This window comes from Poecilia formosa, unplaced genomic scaffold, assembly GCF_000485575.1.
Source record: "Poecilia formosa unplaced genomic scaffold, Poecilia_formosa-5.1.2 Scaffold97, whole genome shotgun sequence".
Lineage (NCBI taxonomy): Eukaryota > Metazoa > Chordata > Actinopteri > Cyprinodontiformes > Poeciliidae > Poecilia > Poecilia formosa.
The window spans coordinates 802,129-820,090 of record NW_006800036.1 but is presented as its reverse complement, the minus strand read 5'-3'; the positions used below and the strand labels follow the sequence as shown (position 1 = coordinate 820,090).

Below are 17,962 nucleotides of genomic sequence, written 5' to 3'. Positions count from 1 at the left end.
TCCAACCATTCACTGACACTGAGCAGCCCGTAGATTACATTTTAAGACAACCTCTCCGTCTTCACAAGCTGCTTTTGAGAGTTTTTATTATGAGTCACTGCTTCAACATACAGACCCACAGATCCTTTTGCGTATCAGCAAACATTCCCAGTTATAATTTTAATGAATTGCTGTCCTTGACCTGTGCAGAGACTTTTGGTCAAGGTGTGACCTTAGGCTGAATCTGCTTTGTGAAGAAGAAAAAGGAAAAGAGAATGGAAGATAGAGAGATATAGAGCGACAGTACCTTCTTGACTCCATTCAAATATGGAGACTTTTAAAAAGTCACAAATAATTATGATTAAAGGAAAAAACAAGACAGTCAAGCTGACAGGGACTGCTTTTAGAGTGAAGGATTGTTCTGCCTCGAATGCTCTGGACCTGTTCAGGAATTCATAATAAGTTAACCATCAAAGTCAAGCAATATTTACTTCATCTTGTTTGCTCTTTAGCTTTCTTTTATTTTTTAATCGATACTTTTTTTTTTTAGAATTAATCTTTTTTTTTCAAAATGCACTGAATATTTCACAAACATTTCTGTATAGACAAAGACATTTCTTGAATTACTATCACTCCTCTTTGTGTTTCCATTGTGAATCGTGTCTACTGCACATTTGTCCTCGTCTCGTACCGATTCTGCCAAGAGTCACCAGAACCTCTGACACAAATATTCATCACCAATAAGATGCCATGTTTTTTTTCCCCTTGTATGAAAAAAAAAAAAATATATATATATATGATACCAGAATTGTTCACATCTACAAGGTGGAAAAGTGCAGCAATTTAAAATGTGACTTAATTGTTAGATAACCATTTAAATTTGTACTTATATTATCAAAACTGAAAAATATATACAAGTAATTAATTTGGTATATTTTTGAGAAAATTACAATAACTAAGTCTTGGATCTTCCACATCTAAAGTAGCTAAAAAAATAACAAATTAGGTTTTTATAAAACATTACAAATTTCCATAATTTTTCTATCCAGAACAAACAAGATGGTAATGGACTGGTTGGTTCTTAAATTAGGTCTAGATATCGTTCTTGTTTTAATTCACGATATCAATTAAATATTAATACCTTATTTATCTTCTTTTTTTTAAACTAGAGATAACATGCATTATTACGTTCTTTATAAATGTAACAATAAACCTACAGTTTAGTTTTTTCCACTTGTACAAACATCACTCTGCTATGGTATGGGTCCTTCAACTTATAAATGAGGTTTGTAAATGCAGCTCGACAAAGATTAAGGGTGAAAAAAATTTAAATCCAGGGAAATGTGTTTTCTCATAAATATGACAAGAACAAAAAAACCTTGTAAGTACCTAAATATAGCAGTGTGCCTTTGCCTCAGGTGTAACGTTACCAAAAGCTCTGCTCCATTTATGTGTCCTATTTAGCAAAGACTGTTGACAGCTACTTTTTGACGGCCCTCTTTTGCTTTATTATTTTAACCTGTGTTGTCCCAACAGCGACGAGAAAACATGTTTTCTACATAAAACACTAAAAGTAGATTCTAACGGTACTGCAGCAGAGAAGTCTCATCATCTCCCTAAACTCACCAAGACCAAGAAGTTGCAACATCTTACTCAAAGACAAAATAATGGCATCCTTACTGCCTGGATACCATGTGGGATTTCTGAGAAATCACAGGTTTATGTGCTAGGAAATAAAAAAAGCTCTTTACAGTATGACTTTATCACATTCAGTGAGACGCAGTGTGACCAAAAGATTCATCACATATTTAAAAATGTTCCAAGTTTTACTGTCAGCTATGCATCTCTGCACGTTGAAGGCACATATATAGAGATGCCTCTCAGAAAATGAACAACACAAAACCGAGCGAACATTTTAGGTCCCGGTGTGGCTGCTCGAACTTAAAGGGAAGAAATGAAAGGTCAGGATTTTATTGGATGATTTCTTTTTGTTTCTCAGGCACTTAAAGTTTTGAAGTTGAAGAATGAAAGCCATTTTAAAAAAGCATAACTACTCCAAGGGTACGATGTGCTTTTGTTGGGTTGGGAACTGATAGAGTAGATGTCAGGGAGGGTAATTTGCTGTTGTCAGTCTTGGGATTGGCAAAGTTTTTTTTTTTTTTTGTTCCACTTTGAAATTAAAAATGATCCCCAAGTCACATTGTGGTGTGCCAGTACGGGATATCTTTCAGTAATCTGTCTGAAAGACAGATGCTGCAAATGCTTAACCAGGACAGGGAATCAATGGGAGTGAGGTGACAGGGATGAAAGGTGGCTTTCTCTTTTTCAATTTCAGATGGGAAAAAGTGCTCCATTTTAAGAGGTTCGAAATGTTTTCTTCCCTAATGTCACTCTTCAGCAACTACTGACTCACACTAGTTGTCAGGAGTGGTAAAAGTTTTTTTGTTGTTTTTTTTTCTAGTGAAAAGACAGTTCAACAGGGTCTAGTTGTCTTCTCCAGACAGCCTTCAGGTGGAAAACATCTCCAGGATTAGTTTGCCTCTGGAACTGAAGAGGTTTGTCTGGATTTGATCTCTTCATCGCTTTCTTTTCCCGCCTCTCTCCTGGCCTCTAACACCTCTAACTCTTTCTAAATGCAGCAGATGATGGGGGGGATTTTAAGGTGATGCTTGAAAGCGGGGAACAGATCATCCCATGTTGGTATTTCTTCCCTGGTGTGCTGCAGGGTTCAGCTGAAAAAAATGATTTTATCATTTTCAAAACTGTCCTGCTTCTGGCTTCAGTGCCGCTGAAAGTCTTTAAAATGTGCCATGTACAATTTACGGCCCAGTCTATTGAAAGGGCTGCTTTTTTATTTCTTTGCTAAAACCTGGCTTTAGCAAAACTATTTAAGAATTAAGCTGAAGTAATCTCCTGACTAACAATGCATGTTATGTACAGTGATAATGCAATAGGAATAAATTGACAATACATTATGCAGTCCTGCAGGAAACAAGAAAAAAAAAAGCTTAGAAATGATTTTTTATGGTCTCATTTTTAAGTAATTCAGAAACCAGACAATCTAACAATCGTGTGGCTCCGTTTAAAAGCACCCGTTTACAAATTTGGTCTTTTATCACGCTTTTTGTAAAAGCTGTGGTAGCTATTAGCACAAATAAATGCTATTTGAATTTAAAAAGGACATAAAGTCCTTCTTGTTCGAATAAAGGCAACAGTCGGAGCACAGCTCTCGCAGATTATTAATGGTTTTTATGCAGTAACTCCAATATAAATATGAAGTGCATCTTCATATTTATGTATATTTATTCAGAGTGGGGGATATTAATTGAAAAGTTTGAGTCAGTGAGTAAAAGCTCACCTATATGTTTTCTTTCTTTTTTAACAGGGGCATTTCTGTTATCTTCGCCCACATTGCTTAATTAGTGCACTGATTAAATGTCCGGTTGAGCAAAGATTGGAATTAAGCACATTAGGCTTTTTGCTAACTTGAGATGAAATATGAAGTAAGAAGTGAAGGTAATTTTTTTCACTTGTCAGTTTTATTTTAAACAGCTTCACATTTTAACATCTGGCTCTGGTGAAGATTTCTCCGAAATGATCAAGAACAAAACGTAATATCTGCAGAGAGAACAATGTTTCAAGTTGTTTTTAACACGGTATGGGTAGTTTAACATTGATACAATATACATACCTAAGTAAATGAGTCTACCACTGTACCCTCCTGAGGAGTTTATATCTGGCGAACTCATTTCAAAAGCTCATTCCTCACTCAGCCAACCATACAAATCATAGAAACGATGTCTGGAATGATCTAGTTTCTACATTTATATAAAACAAGAGAAAAAAAACTTCCCAATTTACACAATCGAATCTTATGATACTTTAATAGATATTCCATTTTGGTGAAATATTTCACTTTTATTTTGGTTACATTATTGGAAACAACATTCTGATTCTTTGCAAATATAAGTAAGTGATGCAAAGTAAAGTAATCCGTGAATATTTTTTCTGCTACACACTTTTAACAAAGCCATCCAGTATTCTTCAGGGAGCTAATTATTTTTGCTTTAAATACTAGATACTATTAACACAATGAATATATCTATAAACTCAGTGATATTACTACGTATGAATGAGACTAGCCTCTGTTCGCCCTCCTCTCCCCCACAAAACTGCTTAATTATGAGGGAAATATTTCTGTTTGGGAAATTATAGTGAACCAGCAGATTGAGGGTGCAGCTCTCAAGCATGCATGGCTAAAACTGTTTCCTCATCATACTGTATTATGCCTTAAACACTCTGATTCATGCACAAGCCACCTATAGGTGGATGTAATGACTTCGGAGTGCAGTGCTTTTTCTGCAGCAGCATGCAAACTGATTGCTTTTCGGAGTCTCTAGGCACTAACCTCAGTTTGTCAGAGGAAATATTCCCAAGCAAGTTCAGCCCTCGTTTTCCTCGACTGTTACTCTGAACGCTCTCCGTTAGTGGCAAGTATGAGCAGCACTGAGATGTGAACCTGGAGGATGTGATAAAAATATCACCTGTGATGATGAAGGAAAACCCTAAATACATGTCATTCAGCAGCAGAGCAACAGAAATGGTTCCAGGATTTGTTCCTTATTCCCTCCATTTCCCGATGAAGGATTTAACTGACCTCCAAGAAATGTTCAGTACCTTCAGGACCGGACTGATGACTTTCAATGATGTTTTCTCTGATTTGTTTGGGGTGTTGTATTGTCTTCATGTTTCCTGCAGTTGTCTGGACCTTCGATAAATGAGGTCAGTCACCTTAAAGGTGGAGAATATTTATGAAACCCCTTATTTTGTGGAATATTTTTACTTAATTGTCATTTTATAGACATCTGTTTTCAATTTAACATTAAGGGGTGTGTTATATTTTGTAAAAAAAAATGTGTTCATTATGATTGATTTATAAAAGCAATGAGCAGGTTGAAACATTCAAGGGAGTGCATACTTTCTACAGGTACTGCACACTAATATACATGTTTCACACTTGAGCGTTAACGATCACTTTTTATGCCAAACACAAATGCACTTGGGTTCAAAGAGACCGGCAAATGCAAAGAAAAATGTTAGCCTCACTGTCCTTGGAAACTGAAAGGGGTTGCAGCCCTTTTTAACTTCTTCAAAGAAATCCATTTCAGCTAAAATAAATGCATCTTATGTAACCAGGTATTAGGAAATGCTTCAAGCAGTGATCAGTAACTTTCCATTTGACTTGCAGCAATGTTGTTCTTATTTTCCCTGCTCCCTTAGCGCAGGTGCAGGATCCCAGGGGGACGATTATGTGTTATTGGTTGCCTAAACAAGGGGCTGAACTGCGCTTGAGGGACTTTCTAAAAGTAGCACTTAGTTTATGGGGTTGCCTTCGCTGTCACATTTGAGTTGATTGTGCTCAGCTGCTTTCTCAGTCTCAAGGACTCGGCACCGAGCGTTCAGCATTCACCTACCGAGTCTGTGGGCGTTCTCGCTCTCTTTGTCCAGCATTCTTCTCTGTTTTCTCCGGCTTCACGTTAACTCTGACAGTCCAATTCGCCTGAAAGGAGGGAACTCATTACTAGAAAAGCAAGGCTGCCGATGGTTGCGGGTTTAATTACTGCTTCTAAAAGTGATGCAGTGTTACACTGTTTCCTTAGAAACAATATGACAACCTACATTGTTGTTGTGTTAAAACCTTGATATGGCATAGCTGTTTGAAAATATATAAGGTATCTTAGTGGATTCCTTTGTTTACTCGCGCTCTGTTTCATGGTTATTGTTTCATCCACGTGTTTTCCAGTTTCAGTTCATCTTGTCATCTTGTTCAATTATTTCCCTTGAGTTCCTTTGTTGTGTTTACTTTGTTTCTATGCAAAGTCCCCAGCGGTTCTCCCTCAGTGCCTCAGTTCAGACTTTCTCACAGCTCTCCCATGTTAACTTAATCAGACTCTCCTGTTTCTTGCTCCAATGTTTTTACACTTAGTCACTATAGTCATTAAAAGGATCCTCCATGCTGTGTCTCCTGTTTGCATAGATGTGAAAAACATGATTGAGACGTATCCACACACACAAAAACTCCATGTCATGATTGCAGACAAAGGTGCTTTCACTGAATACTGACTTGAAGGGGGTGATGGTATATGCAGATGTATTTTTTTTGTCAAAAGAGTTTAACCTTTCTTGAGGTTTTGATAAGTTACTGGGTCAGAGAAAGAAGAAAACGGCTTTGTACTCAATTCCTTGTATCCATAAACATCTCCTTCAGTTATACTGCTCTATGCTGCCCCACTATCAATCGGGTGCCTGGCTTGGAAGCTAGCTGAAATACTGCATCTACATCAAAGAGGAAAGCACAGAGAAACAACTTTTCACCACAGGTAGAAGCCACAACAAACTGCGTTTATATTTATCAACTACTGAATCTCTTTTCTGCAACTTCTTGTAGAGTCTTAATCATTTTAAATTCCTCAGATTCACTTAATATTTTTGCAAGGTTACATTCTCTGCAGTCATTCAGCTCTTTTCATCATAGCCACAGATGTGGCATCGATGGGGTTCGAGTAAAGGCAGTCTTGTCTGTTTCATCGAGTTTTAAGTCTTTAAAATAAAATTTTGCATGTTCATGCAAGTGTAAATTCACACACAAATTACATTTAACACCAAGCAAGGCATTCATTTGTGGGTACGCTTTAGTCATGCATTAAATTGTAGATGCAGATTCTGAGCAATCTATTGTTTTACTTTGCAGTCATTATGTTGTTGCAGCCTGTGGTGTGTCTGTGCAGTGAGTACAGTTCATCTTAACACACAAGTTTTCTTCCTTCCAGATCTCTTTTGTTTTAACTTGTTTTTATTTTTATATCAAATAAGATAATCAGAGTCAATGCAAAATGCAGTTTTTGTATTATAATTTTATTTTAGGGACAAAACTTAAATCAATCTCACCCTGTGTGAAAAAGTAATTGCCAAGAAAAACAAAATCCTCCATTTCTATTTCTTGATTCTTTTGAAAGTCACAAAGACCTGACTCTATTGAAATGCCTTCCTGATCTCCTCATTTGTAGTTATTTAGGGGAAACCCTGCTTCACCGCGTCAGACTTTGCTTGGTGGGATAGAGTTGCTGTCTCTATCCTATAACGAGACTAAAATATGCCCTTCCTCATGTTCAGAGTGGTGGCTCCTGCAGTGATTAGTCAAACACGTCTTCTTGAAATCGATAGAGGACAATTAGATTCAGGCTTCTGATTCTTCCTCTTTATTTCCAAATGAACTATTTAAATTCAGTCTGAGATGCAAGACTAAAATCAAAGGGGAATTGTCCTCCAACCTGAGCCTGAAATAAATTTGGTTTCTTTTTTTAACTTTGCTTTTGTGCATAAAGATTTCCTGCTGACATTCTCTTCCCCACAGATTGTTCACAAGGTGCACAGTCAGTGAACAGAGCTATTCACATATTTATGATCTCTGGTAAGTTGGGTTTTTATGTCTGTGCAGGTCTCCTTGTTTCATTGAAACATTTCATGATAGCATATTTAAAACAATATTGTATTTCATCAGCTGATAAATTAAACATTTGTCTCATATTTTGATCTTGAAATATAGGATGTGTTTCTGTTTGTTAGGGCTGTTGATATTTGATATTGATATTAAGTTGATATTTTACCTTCGTTGCATTGTGTTGCCCTAAAGCCACTTTTTAAATAAAATGCATTTAATCAATCACGTTTATTTCTATAGCGCATTTCAGGCACCAAGGCAGTTCAAAGTGCTTTACACCATAAAAACACGAAAATACAAATTCATAGAGGACACGCAGTCAGCAGCTGAAACATTACATTCAGTTGTTGACCAATTGTTGCATTCTGGAAATGCAGAGCAGAACCAGAACCAGAAGACCTGAGGGGTCTGGAAGGTTGATACAACAACAGCAGATCATCTTTCATGTATTGTAGTGATAAACCATTCAGAGATTTATAAGCTAACAGCATTTTAAAGTCTATTCTCCGAGCTACAGGGAACCATTGTGAGGAGGTAAGAACTGGAGTGATCTGCTCCGTCTTCCTTGTTTTAGTGGGAACGCGAGCTGATGCATTCTGGATCAGCTGCAGCTGTTTGATTGATCTTTTTTTTTTAATAAGTTGTATCTGGAAGTAGTGCAACATTTGGAGGCTGCAGATTATAATCTTCGTTGGGTGCCAAAACAGCTGACTGTGTGAAGCCAATCCATCACTAATGACATGAACTTGACTGCATTGTTTGATAATTAGGATGGACTGGGATGGAGGTATGATTGGATCAAATTGACTTTTCTTGTTTCCTATTTAAGTGCCTGACATGGCATGTGCTTTGAATTGGCACCATCCTTTAATAAAAAGTGAATTACAGTTAAAATCCCAGCAGCATTTTGGCACTTAGAAGTGTGGATAAGTGCGTCTCTGTGTCATGTCATGTTGACAACCCAGGGAAAAAGAAAGATTACTTATCCAGAGTCTTCTGAGACACTCTAATCAACACCAAACGGAGAGTTTCCAATTACAAATATTGCTTGGGTTGCATTTATTTTATAGGAATTGCTGGAGAAGGTCAGCGGGTTTGGCACCATCATCTTTTATTGATTTATTTATTTATTTTTTAAAGTGTTGATCATTTAATCTTCTTAAAAAGTGCCCTTAGATTTAAGTCCAGATATGTGCAATTTCTTCTGTGTTAAGATTACTACATTTGCAATAAAAGCTTAATTTGTTAACGACTTTTTATTGCCGAAGGTGTTACGGCAACGCCAACCTTGAACCATCTACAATTATTGCAGTATTTATGTGGTCTGCAGCAGATCGGCGTACAGGAGCTCCATGTGCTCATAGAATAGTAAAGAGTCTGTTTGCCATTCAGCTGCTGGGCTCCATAATGACACCGAGAGCAGATGCTGATAACGCTCTGCACTCTGCATGACATGCTCTCGCATTTAAGAGGGAGAAACCGGCAGAAAGCTGCAGAGAATGAGCGCCGCAAATAAGGGACCGGAAAGTAATGGCGAGGCTGAAAGGGAAGCAGGAACAAATAAACAGATCAGAAAAGAGACGGAAATGGTTACTCGGCTCCAAGATGTCACTTCAAAAGAAAGAGCTGTCAGTTGAGGTGAAGTTCTGGTGCGCAGCGGGAAGAATGGATGGGGGTAGAAAAAAAATGTTTCTTTGAGACTATGCTTTAAACTTTTCACAGTTGAGTTTTTTTATTTTATTTTATTTTATTTGCTGTTGCTTGAGACAAGGATTCGGTTTCAGAGTTTTACCTCAATTGTGTTTTTCATCTCCCTAACCTTGTGTGACTCTGAGGGTTCACCTCGCACTTTTTCATCTCGCTTCATCCTCTGAAGATTTTAAGCCTCTTAAACCTCAGCAAAAGGCTGGGAGTTTTTTTTTTTTTTTTTTTTTTAACAGAAAAGCCAAATTTTTGATTGAATAAAGCAGTTGTGGCTCCAGGCCTGACAGAGTAGTGTTTCAGAGAGGTGACATTTTGGTCAAGTGTGACTATCAGTGGGTAGCAGGAATCTTTTGTTTTAGCTGTTTCAGTCAGATGTAGGGTGGGTGAAATGCAAGCTCATCTACATAACTCATGGTCCACAACAAACTGTTTGAAATGCCAGGTTATGTGAAGTAAAAAAATGCCCTTAAATATCCCTAAGGTACTTTTTGCACCATCAATGTAACAGACTTTCTCTACAGTTCAACTTTAAATCTAAATCAATTAAATCTGTCAGAAGAAAAAAAAAAAAACTGAATTTTTTTTATTATCCTGATTGCATAAGTGTGTGCAACCTTGAAATAGTACTTCAGTGAAGCACTTTTTAGTTAATTGAAATTATTCAGTATTTTCAGAATTAAAATACTGAATTATATTGACTTTGGAAAAGCTAAACTCGTATTCAGCTGTGCTAATAGCCATATTTCTGCATGGATTTAAAAGACTTCAATGTCCTAAAAAGTCCATTTGCAAGTAAGTATCAAGTAAAATAAAAAAAATAGTCTGACTCCCCGCTACTCTGTTTAGTTTGCAAGAGGTGGGGGCTTGGAAATGCTTAAAATCCATAAGCTCTTGGCTTTTATTTTTTATTTTTTTTACCTGAAAAAGCAAATTCATTGAATGAAATCAGCTGAAAAGGCAAATGGAGCAGCATTGCTAGCTTTATTCAATAGCAGACTCTTTAAAAAGTGGCCAATTGCAGCAGAGAATGCCTTTTGTCAAGCATAAAACCTTCTCAGTAAATCCACCCAGTAATTGCTTCAGCTTCCCACAAGTAATGATTATGATTCTACTAGATAATTATCCACTTCACTAACCGAACATTCGGCCCAAGCACAAAGGTTTGACTGACAACTTGGCCTATTATAACACTATTACCAAACATGGAAACACCTCTACACTTCCAGGACATACAAAAAGCACATTAATCATCACATGTTCAGGAAATAAAGAACCTACAAGTAGTGTCAAAGCTTAAAGTGCACATCTTTCTCTGGAGACATGGAGAATCTGCAGAGGAAGCAAAATATCAGGGTGTCGGCAGGGAGCGCTTGCAACTACTAATACTTTGCGCTCATCATCAAAGATAAATAGTGAAAATACCAGCAAAAAGCCAGGAATTATGAAAATACTAATAAAGATTTTTCTATTGTTTGAAAAAGGCCTTGCTCTTTTTTTCCATTGTTTCCTCACTCTTGTATTTTAATAAAATATTTTTGTTTTATTTGTTAAAATTATTCTTAATAAATATTTTGTTATTTATGTATTTTGTGAACACTTTTTTTAATTACCACCTTGAGCACAAGAAATCTAAAAAAATGTTCCTATCCAGTTATCTGTTTCTTTGAATCTGAGCATGCTATTTTTAATAACTACAATATTTTTTACTCATATGTTAGACCTGTCCTGACTGTACAGTCTCCATTTCTTACTTTTGTTACTATATTTTACCTGTGTGAATCACACAGCTTCCTTCACTATGACTTTGCAGCTGGCAGATCTGAATTTCCACACTCATGGACAATAAGGTATATTTATTTTTCCTTTCTAGTTTTTTTATTATTATTATTATTATTATTATTATTATTATTTAAAAGAGAGAAAATGTAATCCCACTTTTTTTTTTACCATTTTATGTTATAAAACTAAAAATAAAAAAAAAAACCTGCCATCTCTTGCTTGATAGGCAGATGCGTACACCAAACCTGTCTCAATTTTTTTTTCCAACAGCAACAATTCCTCATTAGCCTGAGGGTTCCTTCCACCTCCAGGTTATTGAGGAGAATTCAGGAGCTGAGATCTCTGATAGTGACAGTGAAGGGAGCGTTCTCCTCCACACACAGCCACCTGAGAGAACCCTGACATGTTTATAGGCCCTGCTAAATGTGTCTCTTTGTGTGGGCCTAGTTATTTTTCTGAAGGCTAAAACTCTGAACGAGAAAGTTTTGACATGTTGAGTCCCGAGCAAACAGCACCCTGCCCTCTGCGTGTCTTGTGGTCAAGAAATCTAAGGTGATCGCAAAACAAAATGTGACAAAGCGGTCGTCACATTTGTGACCTGTGTCTGACAGCACTTGCTTTCCCAGGATGGACTGTCAGCTCCCGAGCTGCCAGCAGGGGGTTTGACTCAGTGAAGCTTTATTAGGTTCAGTTTGATGTTAGCTCTCTGCTTGTGCCTCAGACAGAATTCTCATGGCACCTATTTGACTTGTTCTGTGCAGTTTCAGCAAAAAAAATATGTATATTTAGGTCTCTTGTGTTGTTAACATTTGGTGGTAAATTTTAACTGAGTGCATTGACAAAACTTGACTTCTTGTCGGAGCTAAACTGCATGGGGAAATCATGAACATTTAGCTTCTGTAATTTACAGTTTGAATGACTTCAATTTAATTTACTTCATCAGACTGTTCACACAGAGCGTGCAACTGTGCAGTCTGGGCAGACTTGCACTCTATGTGACATTTTGGTATCTTTCAAGTTTTCATTTGTTCTCATTTCAACCTGTATGATGTTAGCTTAGATACACAGATTTGTTCGCTAATTGCTGAGACCAATGCCAGTTCTAAAAGTCACAACAAACAGAGGGTTCTGCAGTACAGCTCCTAGAAGAAGACAATGAGAAAATGTTTCTATACCCATGTGCCATATGTACATTTTGGCCAAAAAAATGTACATATAGCTCTATCTGTTCACTGCACCTCTTCAGCATCCAGTCAGGCTATCTCCAATCAGACGACTCAAGTTTTAGTTCGCTGGTCATCCCAGGCTTACCGTTCATCCATCCCGCAACAACCTCAGTGATTTCTCTTCTCTGTTCAATTTAAATCAGACTCTTTTGGGGGGTCCTATGTTGGCTCGGGGAAAATAAGAGGAACCGTTTCCAGAAGACCAAACCCCCACGCAGAGTCTTCACTTCCCAAGCCCTCCATCATTCTCCCCAGAAGACCAAATCAAGGTCATTCATCCCTTCATCTCGTCATCCCCAACTAGCATAATCTTCATTTTATGTAACTTTGGACTTGTGTTACGCTGATGAAGTCATAGTGACATGGAGATGAATAAAGTAACATTCACTTAAACAATTCTTGGAGTATTTTAAGATGACAGAAAACTTCCCTAATTAGATGTTGGCTCGCTTTCAAAGTCACAGTGTCTTTCTCTTCATGCACGATGATATTGTGCAGACGAGTCTTCCAAAGTTAAGATATTAATTTCTCATGACTTCTGCACATGACCTCATTAATGTCATTTGACATTCTCTTTTAAGTTATATGGCTGCAGCACATAAAATTGGCAAAAGCGGTCAAGAATTTACTTTTTTTTTATAAATATATGAAAGCAAAATCAATATAGCTAATATTGTTAGCGAGAATTACCTCACATACTTTTAATTTGCACAGGTCACTGCTGTGTGGACAGCAGTGACCTGTGTCAGCAGAAATTGAATAATGGGATATTTGTTACTTCCGCAATTACAGATTTCCTTGATTGCTTTGACCTGCTTAAGGAAATGTGCTGCACTCAGTTATCATCACAAACCCAGCAGACCAGAAGACGCCTCTTACAAATGTGGTTACCTTTTCTCGTTAAATTCTCATACATTCCTCACTCTTTTGCAAAAACAGATGTCATTCAAGTAGTCAGAGGTCCGTTGTTTCAACTGGTAGCCAAACAGAAATTCCCTGTTTCCAATTATTGGAAGCTACCTAGATCAGTATGAAAACACTGTAGCATTTGATTAAGACTCCTTATCACAAATCTTCAATCAGTAACGAGTATGTATGTGTTGAAGTGGACGTATAATGCTTTTACATCCTTTCGCTTTAAATGTAATTCATTATTTTATAGCTTATATAAATTATAGGCCATACTTTATATATAGGACTAGATACCTATATAAAGGGGATAAATGAGGGCTCCACAGACCCCTCCTTTATCTCTGTTCTGAGAAGCTTTTTACAGCATCTCGATTTATTTTTGTTTGTTTTTTGCACTCCTATACACTTAAAGTACACAAATCATGTGTTTAAGGGTTACAAAAGTGGATTTTGTATTCTATGTCCCCTTTAAAAGGTGTTGCATCAAAGTTCTTTACCAACATAGATCGAAAAAGAGTCCAACGCTGAGAGTCAGTTCTGGGACTTATACTGCAATATGTATTTTTTTCTACTTTCTTAATTTCTTATTCTCTGATTTCATTTTTTTTGACATTTACAGTATTTTCCTATAATTTTGACACTTCATAATGTTAATTATTTAAGGAAAAGTAGCAGGTCTTTCAAAAGGAAATGTAATTAACAATATAAAACAAATAAACCCCTGTTGTGGTTCTTCCAGAAATGTGCAGTTCTAGGCACAGCCAAGATATTGTGCAGAACCCTTAAGCTCCCAGGCCTCTGGTAGAGGACCCGAGCTCAGAGGATGAAAAACGAGACCCCCCGTGGAGGGTGAGAAGGGATTTTTTTTTTATTGTAAAGCTGTCAGTGTTTTCCAGTTTCATATACACTAAACTTAAGATTTTTTCCCATCGAAAGTATAACTTTCATACAGAAAATTTTTTGACTACTTCTTCTTCTTCTGTGGAGTTTAATGAAACTGCACAGCAGAAAGAATCCATGAAGGTGCAAAGAAATGTGTCCTCCTCTCTGATCATTTTTCTTTGGAGGGGACCGAATAAGCACTTCCTGCAAAAGATAAGCATACCATGTGATCCCATTTGTGAGCAGCAGGCTTTCCTGTCCCAGCTCAACTTTCCACTGAGTTGCTAGATTGATAACACCTGGGAGCCACCTGCTGGTGAAAAGAACATAAAAGCAAAAGCATATTATGCTTTCTTTGCCTTGAGGTGTGAAGGCTTTCCTTGGCTGGATTATCTGGTGGTGTTGCTTGTCAACACTGGTGTGGCGTAGAGCCACAGACCAACTCAGCACCTGTTGTTGAGAGCTGGTGCAGTCATATCTGTTGGGTGCTCAATACTAAGGTATGGAATTTAAACCCAACATCTCTTTAAATTATTATAAAAAGCTAACCTGAGATCTTATTTTATTTTTTTATTTTTTGCTTCACAGCATATTTTTGTTCTACTTGCTGAATGAGGTGAGCTATTCTTCAGCTACCTTTGGAGGTAAATCTTTTCATATTGTCATCTGTTTTTGACTTGCAGAACTCCAAAGTTGAACTCAAAGGAGCTTCAATGTCACAGACCAGGGGTCTTTTAACTTCAGACCTCTGTCTTGTGTCCTACAACTACTGGATGTGCCTGCGTCACACATCTAGTGAAAGACTGCCAAATGTGTCTTATGTTCTAAAACGACTGCAGGATACCTGCCCTTAAGGCCTGGATTTGAGGAGCTCCTGTTATAACTTTTAACTTCAGGAGAGTGACTGTATTTGAGTATATGTGCTAAGCTAGAGGCTATGGCTGCAAATTATCAAGTTGGTCTTGTTATAAACCATTGGTCCTTTAATAAGTCCCTTTGTTTTGTGCCTGCTCTTTACAGTAGAAAGGGTGGGCAATTACAGCAACAGCTTTATAAATTAGATGTCCATTCTCCAGATTTAACAAAACCCCGTTGCCCAGAACACCTTCTCCCCTATCTGCCGACGAGCTGCAAGAAATCTGATCCACCGAAACCTCCAGATCAAGGACACCCACATCCCCCAAAACATCCTTGCTGGCCACCACCTTGTCCTGAACCTGACCACCCTAAACGGCTGCCTCCTCCTTATTGTCTGCACTATTGTCCACGACCCCACCTCCCTGATCATCATCATCCCCATCACTGTCACTGCCAGCTTTTTGCTCTTGTGGGATCAAAAGTATTTCAATCTACAACTTTAATAATTCTCTGACCTAATATCTAACATTAAGGATTTTAAATAAACCAATGTAACTCCAAAAGCTGCATTCTCAATTTCTCAAAGGAAGGTTAAACTAGTCCTTGTATAAACATTGCAGGGAAAAAAAAAAATCAAAATTTAGCTTTGTGCTAAAACTAAAAATGCCTTGAAGTGTGGAGACTTGGGTAAAATGTGCTAAAATGACACAATGATTCATAATGACTTGTGAACCATTTGATTAAAATGTCTGCAGGGATGTTGGTTGGGGTTGTAAAGTAGGAATGTCTTTCTTCGAACTCTATAAGAATTGATGTGGACACTGGTGTTTGTTTGCCCCCTGCTGGTTTTTACAACCCTCTACCTCTTTTTTTCCATTCATTTTCACAGATGTTTAATCCTTTCATGGTCATTGGTGCCACTGCCATATTGACCTTTTGTTTTAGCAAACATGATGTCTCCCTGGTGACTTGTTTTGAACACATCTCACTGGGAGGAGACCCAGAGGAAAACTCTGGACACCCTGGAGGGACTAAGTTTCCCGGCAGGCCTGGGAACGCCTTGGGATTCCCCTGGAGCAGCTGGCTCCAGTGGCTGGGGAGAGAGAAATCTGGGTCTCTTTGTTCACTGCTCCTTCCACGACCCGACCCCAGATTAAATGGAAAAGGATGGATGGATGGATGGATGGATGGATGGAGTAACATTTCACCCATTGTGTTTGAGATTAACGATTTGTGTTTCAGTTTATAAAATAGCAGCTATTATGTTTAATAGCAGAGATGTGTCCATTTTATGTAAAATACTGATTAAACTGCTTCAAAAAAACTACAGACAAAATGTCAAAGCTACACTCATTCCTCTCCGTCAATACACATTTCTCCTTTGGAAAGTGTATAGCTTCCTAAGAGCAAATAAAAGATAGCAGTGTCATTAACAAGAAAATGAATTCAGAAACATTTTTCTTTTTTATTACAAGTAGAATTCAACAGTGCAATTATTTTCATTTTAATAAACTCCATAATAGTGATGTTGAAAGTAAAAAAAAAAAAAAGTTTTTTAGTGTTTTAAATGAGAATCGGTGCATTTCTATTCAGCTCCCTTTACTCTGATACTCCCAGATAAATCCAGCAAAGTAAAGTGTATCCTAAATCATATAATCCACTAAAAGAGCCCACCTGTGTGCAATTTAATCTTGGCATCATATGCCAGCTGTTCTGTAAAGATCTCACAGATTTGTTGGAGATCATCAGCAAATAAAACATCATGAAAACTAAGGAACAAAGCAGTTAGATCAGGGAGAAGGCTCTAGAGATATCCAAAGCAGGTTTTGGTTACAAAACGATATCTGAAGTGACAAACATCTCTGTTCAATTCATTACTGAATTGAACTCATTACTGAATTGAACTCCCTTCACAGAAAATTGTGATGAGGATCCCCTCCAAAATTATATTCCACATTATGGTGGTTGACCACATAAAATCCTTAAAAAAACTAAAAAAAAAAAAAAAAACTCTCCAGTTTTGTCATACATTTACATTTTATCTAAAGCACATTTTCGTTTCCTGTATGTGATACATTATATACGTCATTGTCAAATTGAAGGAAGTTTGGTTTAGCTGGTGTAACACGCATTACAAAACCAGCAGAAGGTCTGTAACCAGACATATTAGCACCAGCTACCAAGCTGTGTTGATATGTAAGAGCTGTACTTAGCTAAATCTGTCCCATTAATCAAACAGAAAACTAAAAAACTGTGGACACATCATCTCCTCAGAGGTAAATCAACTGACAAATAAAAGAAAGGAACATAAACAAGTGAAAGCCCAAAAGCTATAAATCATCATCATTCAGCCAGAATGGTGCATGCTCAGCTCATCCCAGCAGAAAGCATGACCAAGGCTGGTGATCAATCTTTGATCCACCATTGGCTGACCTTGGTGTGACTAGTGATCCATGCAGCCTCTGATCATGGAAATCTGAAGGTTTGGCCACTCACTGACTGCAGCTATACTGTGATTCATTTTCTTTCTCAATCCTTAATCTCCACTAGGTGAACTTTCCACTTTTAAACTGCACACAATAAGAAATGGAGTGAATATAGAGTATGATAGAGTATAATACTTTGTGCTGCTGGATGATGTCAAATTTCCACAGGAGTTTTTATGATGAAAAGATTCTTGGTTTTATTATCAAGACAATTAAAGTGTATTGGTCATTCTGTTTACACATTGTTTTTTGTGAAAAATAACATTACATCATATTGCAGCATATCATGGTGACCTGCAGCACTTTTTCTTTGGTGGGTTCAATGTCTGTACAAGTTGTATTGCTGCCATCTTCAGGACTGACAGAAAAGTTTTAAAACATTCCTCTCAATACCGCCCTCCAAGGCAAACAGCAACATTTTTTCATGCACAAAGGATTTTTTCAGTTGTGCGTTTTTTTTTGTTTTTTGTTTTTTTTTTAGAAGCAAACAGTATGTGTCTACCGACCGCAAGAGCACAAGCACATGGGAAAGTTTGAGCTGCAGCTGCTGCAGCCTTGTCTGCTGGGTTCCTCATTCAAATATACATTTTAATACAACTTTCAAAATGTTAAGCAGAGTTTTGTTTTTGTTTTTT

The 17,962-nt window shown here is 37.4% G+C and overlaps 1 long non-coding RNA gene across 1 annotated transcript; it reads left to right on the top strand.

The window, feature by feature from the left end:
* Positions 1-14,280: 14,280 nt before the first annotated feature.
* On the top strand, positions 14,281-16,170 carry LOC103142467 (uncharacterized). The gene is made up of 2 exons (XR_001662907.1): positions 14,281-14,483; positions 14,667-16,170. It is a non-coding gene; the product is annotated as an uncharacterized LOC103142467 (long non-coding RNA).
* Positions 16,171-17,962: the final 1,792 nt, after the last annotated feature.